Source organism: Microtus oregoni, unplaced genomic scaffold (genome assembly GCF_018167655.1).
Source record: "Microtus oregoni isolate MIOR12 unplaced genomic scaffold, Mior012 000056F_ref0000123, whole genome shotgun sequence".
NCBI lineage: Eukaryota > Metazoa > Chordata > Mammalia > Rodentia > Cricetidae > Microtus > Microtus oregoni.
In genome coordinates, this window is record NW_024543832.1 from 10,226,582 (window position 1) to 10,232,581 (window position 6,000).

Genomic DNA, 6,000 nt, shown 5'->3' on the forward strand with positions numbered 1-6,000 from the left:
ATGTAGACAAATATTGTATGTTTTCTCTTTTAAGGATGTTATGGTTCTGATATGGGAACTTCAATCTGAATACCCACAGAGGTATGGAACCTAGTAAGGGACCAGGAGGAAGGAGAGGAAAGGAAAGAAAAAAGTCTATAGTGTTATTTAGCTATTAAGGAAAACTAGAATTGGATGGTTTAATGAAAGGGGGATGGGACAGAAAGGTAAAGGAAGGAAAATGGAGAGGGACAACCAATACTAAAGGTCCTTTGAAAAACTATATGGACACTGACTATCCTAGAATCTTCCTTTACATATATGAAAGGAACCCACAGGGAGACAAAAAACAACAGGGGAGAGAAGACTTCAACTAGATATCTTGTGCCACCAAATTAAACCTCCAGTGCCAGGAACAGGTTACAGCCTGTTGAGTCATTCACCAAAGGGACCCATGGAAACCACCAAATAGCACAGGCTATTGCCAAGGCTCTTGGTTGCTCACACAAGCTGATGTTAAGGTCTTGTTTCTGGAGGGAACACTTCTATCACTGAATATGGAGACGTTGAGCTGGTGTCTAACTACATTATTCACCTACTAACCACAGTTCACTGTACTGGAAGGTACTCTACATGCCCCTGGAGGAGAAAAGTAGTCCTCAATACCTCTCAGCACAAACCCTTCAACCTACAACCACACCCAAATGGAAGGAAGCTCACAGATATTTATATCTAGGGGATCCAACACCCTCTTGTCTCTTTGCACCAGACATGCACACAGTGAACATACATATATGCAGACAAAACATACATGGACATGAAATGTGATCTGTAGATATTGAGAAGTAATACATTTACGTAGTAAGTTCACTCTTTTAAAGTATATAACCCAGTAGGTATTTTTTACTATGTTCTTAAAATTACGCAACCACTATTCTATTTACTTTTAAAATAATTTTGTCATTTGAGAAAAAACCCTTTATTCATTAGCAATTACTCTTCATTTCTCCAGACCCCCACCACCTATTAGTTACCAATCTAACTTTCTGTTTCAAGTGTCTCATTCTGGGTATTAAAGAGAAATCAAATCATCTAATAAAGAAGTGTCCCACTTTTCAGTCCTTTGGCTACTTTCAACTAAATGTTTGTGATATTTATTCATGTTATAGGATGTATCTTTTCTCTACCCCTTTCCACGACTAGAAACTAGACCACTGTATTAACACACCACCCTTTGTTTTCCTACTCATCAAGCAGTAGGTAATTGGGGTATCTCCCTTTTTTCTTATATAAATGCTCAGGTGCTGGTGGCCGCACCATTTTAATCTACATTCCAGCAGTAATGTAGCAGGTTCCTGTTCTCTGGTATGTTTACACTCTCACATATGTCCCAGCACCTGTGCATGCTAGACAAGTGCTTTCCCTGTGACTTATACCCTAGCATGCAACATGTACTTTTCAATTTTTAGACCATATTTTGCTGTCCAGCTTCAAACTCATATGTGATACACACACACACACACACACACACACACACACACACACACACACTCCTCTACCAAGTGCTGGAATTGTAGAACTGTGCCATCAGGATTGACTTATCTTTTGTATTTTCACCATCTTAATGACAGCTGATGGTGTTGAACATCTTCCAGTGTGCCGGTGGGACATTTGGAAATCTTTCCAGGTCCCACGGCATGTGGGTGAGGTTCAACCCGTGGCTGGTAAGGGACAGACAAATATGCCATGTAGATGAAGATTGAGTGCAAAGTTTTATTAAAAGGGGAGGTGTAGTGAGGAGGAAGGGATGGGAGGAAGGGACAGAGAGAAAGAGAAACAGAGAGAGAGGGAGGAGGGAGAAGGAAAAGAGGCTGAGACCTGCTTGCCTCAGTGGGGGAAAAAGAGAAAAAGAGAGAGGGGGAAGGGAGGGAGAGCACTAGAGAGACTGAGAGTGAACGGAGGGTCTCTTAAAGGGACAGGATACCATTTGCTATACAGCCAGGCAAATGGTGTGAGGTGCTGTGTGAGGGTGTGCCTGAACACTAACAAAATTTCTCTTCAGATCCATTTATTGCCCTCTATGTCACTGGGCTGTCATTCTAGTGTTGAGTTATAAGAAATCTTAAATTCTGAAGAAAATTCCCTATAGGCCTATATATGGTTATATACAACACATGAGAATAAATCAAAGAGCAGGGGATATATAATGATTTCTTCTGGACCCATATATGAGGCAAGCTCACACTACCCCCAAGCTCATGCACAGCCCTATGTTTTCCTTACTAGCTAGCATTTTACAAGCATTTGCTTATTTAGGGAGGGAGAGAAATATAAGAAACACTTCTGTTTTTAATTTTTAATGGAAAGAAAACACGGGAAAAGGGCCATTGAAATGGCTCAGCACCTAAGACCATATTCCGTACAAGCCTGATAACCTGAATTCCATTCCTGGAATCCATGATAGGAGAATTAAACCAACTCCCAGATGGTGTCCTCTGACCTCCACATATCTACCTTGTCTCTCTCTCTCTCACACATACAGAGAGAGAGAGAGAGAGAGAGAGAGAGAGAGACAGAGAGAGAGAGAGAGAGAGAGAGAGAGAGAGAGAGAGAAAGGAGGGCACCAAGGAGGATCACTGCTTATTGGCCTGTTCCCTATGGCTTTCTCAGCCTGCTTTCTTATGGGGATGAGGACCATCTGTACAGATTGCTGCTACCCATAGTAAGCTGGACCTTCCTACATCAATCATTAATCAAGAAAATGTCTCCAATGACTTGCCTACAGGAAAATGTGACAGAGAATTTCCCTCCTTCTTCCCACATTATGTCTAGGTTTGTGTCAAACTGGCAAAAATTAACCACCACAGCAGCACCCAAGGCTCTGGTGTTACTGTAGAAGAGGGAACAAGAAAGGGTGTAAAAGTCAGAGTTGGGGGAGAATTGCTGGAAACTGGGTCTTCAGGAGAGGACACAATGACTGCACTCAGGAATTCCATGCAGCCATGTTTTCCTGAAGCAGAGCTATATAATACTGGGGCTTCACCACTCCATCATTCATTGAGAAAGGCTCATAAGGTCCCATCCCTCTATGAGGAACTATGAGAAGTTAATGGAGGGTAGGTGAGGGATCAGCATAAAATTTTTACAGAGGAGAAAAATGCAGGTAAACCATTAATCAACTGTTTTTTCTCTCTACCAAAATATTTAGTGATATGAATAATATTTAAGGGGGTAGCACTTGGGCAGAAGGACTGGTTGCTACCTTAAAAATCCACCAAAAAGCTACTGATGTCATAAAGTGTTTTAAATGAATGATTTCTAATTAATGTATTTTAATAGAAAACTCTTAAATATGCAAACACTTTAGTAAATTTTTGTCAGCATTCAGAAAATGCTTTTCTTTAAAATTTCTATAGGTTTTTCATTCTTCCTGACATAGATTGTGAATGTCAGCATACTGATCCTGAAGGAGGAGCTTACAAGGAAAAAGGATGTACTTGAGCAGAACCTAGACAGAAAAGCAAGAGTAATATGCTCAATCTCAAAGGTTTTAGAAATAGGTTAGCGCTGTTGGCCCTGGATCATTGGGCTACCTGCGGCCCTGTTTAGTTGCTGAGGAATCCCATCAGGACGGGTGAGTGTGTGCTATCCAGGGGTGGACTGTCCCGGAAGAGAGCACAAACTCCCTCCCCCAGCTCCTTCTGCAGGGCTGTCTTTCTTTCGCACGACCAAGCCTCCCCAGCACCCCTCCCCAACCCTGCCCTGCTGTATGCTAGGACCAGTGCTCAAGTACAGTTCAAGCTCCTAAACTAAGGCGACCCACCCAGAGCGGTGAGTGCCTGCCTACCGGGCAGGCCTCAGGGTCCCCTGTAAGGGAGCCGGGCACCTTAAGCTCTGGCGCCAGGCTTCCTGTGCGCTCCTGGATACCACCCACCCCCCTTGCTCCATTCATCCTGTTGGCCCTGGATCATTGGGCTACCGGCGGCCCTGTTTAGTTGCTGAGGAATCCCATTGGGACAGGAACGGTTCCTGCTTCTACACTGAAGAGATATACCCAGAGAGTCAATCACAGCAAAGACTGGACCAAGAGACCAGGCCTCTCCTGGCTCCATTTGAAGGAAGAGATGGGAAGGCGCCAATACAAGAATTCCTCCAACAACCTGAAAGGCAACATGACACCACCAGAAACCAGGGATCCCGTAATAAGAAGAATTGTACACCCTACTCTTGAAGAAATAGAAGAAATCGACTCAAAAGTGAACTATATGAAAATAATAGAGGACCTTAAACAGGAGGTGAAAAACTGCCATAAACAATTAGAGATTACAAACAAAAAGGTAGAGGAAATGAATAAATCGCTCAAAGACACGCAAGAAAAAAAAGAGAAACAAGAAAAAGCAATCAAACAGGTTAGGGAAGCGGTTCAAGACATGAAGAATGAAATGGAAGCAATGAAGAAAGCACAAACCGAGGGAAGAATGGAGATGGAAAATCTGGGTAAATGAACAGGAATGACAGAGACAAGTACTAACAACAGATTACAAGAGATAGAAAAGAGAAAATCAGACACTGAAGATACCATAGAGAAAATAAACACACTGATCAAAGAAAACAGCAAAACCAACAATTCTGATCACAAAACATTCAGGTAATTTGGGACACAATAAAAAGACCAAACCTAAGAATAATTGGAGTAGAAGAAGGAGAAGAAGTGCAGCTCAACGGTCCAGAAAATATACTTAATAAAATTATAGAAGAAAACTTTCCCAACCTGAAGAAAGAGGTACCTATGAAGGTTCAAGAAGCATACAGAACACCAAATAGGCTGGATCAAAAAAAAAAAAAAAACATCCCCTCGCCAAATAATAATCAAAACACAAAATATACAGAATAAAGAAAGAATATTAAGAGCCGCAAAGGAAAAAGGCCAAGTTACTTATAAAGGTAAAACTAACAGACTTACACCTGACTTCTCTATGGAAACCATGAAAGCCAGAAGGTCCTGGATAGATGTACTGCAAAAACTAAGAGATCATGGATGCAAGCCCAGACTACTATATCCAGCCAAGCTTTCGTTCACTATAAATGGAGAAAACAAAATTTTCCAAGATAAAAACAAATTTAAACAATGCGTAGCCACAAATCCAGCCTTACAGAAAATTATAGAAGGAAAATCACTAACCAAGGAGTCCAACAATGCACACAATAACTCAGTCATCTAGAGTCCTTTCACCAGCGCAACTCAAAGAAGGGAAACACACAAACCCTACTACTAAAAAAGTGACTGGAGTTAACAACCACTGGTCATTAATATCACTTAATGTCAATGGGCTCAACTCACCTATAAAAAGGCACAGGATAAGGGATTGGATACGAAAAAAGGATCCAACATTATGCTGTCTACAAGAAACACACCTCAACCAGAAAGACAGGCACCTACTCAGAGTAAAGGGCTGGGAAAAGGCTTATCAAGCAAATGGACCTAAGAAACAAGCAGGTGTGGCCATACTAATTTCTAACAAAGTTGACTACAAACTAAAATCAATCAGAAGAGATGGAGAGGGACATTTTATACTCATAACAGGAACAATTCATCAGGATGAAGTCTCAATCCTGAATATCTATGCCCCTAATATAAAAGCGCCCACGTATGTAAAAGAAACATTACTAAAACTCAAGGCAGACATCAAACCACACACACTAATAGTAGGAGACATCAACACTCCTCTCTCACCAATGGACAGGTCAATCAAACAGAAACCTAACAGAGAAATTAGAGAATTAATGGAGGTAATGAAGCAAATGGACTTAACAGACATCTATAGATTATTCCACCTGAAGAGGAAAGAATATACCTTCTTCTCTGCAGCTCATGGAACCTTCTCGAAAATTGACCACATACTCGGTAGCAAAGCTAACTTACACAGTTACAAAAAAATATGAGTACCACTTATGTCTTATCAGATCACCATGGATTAAAGTTAGAATTCAACAACAATGCTACCCCCAGAAAGCCTACAA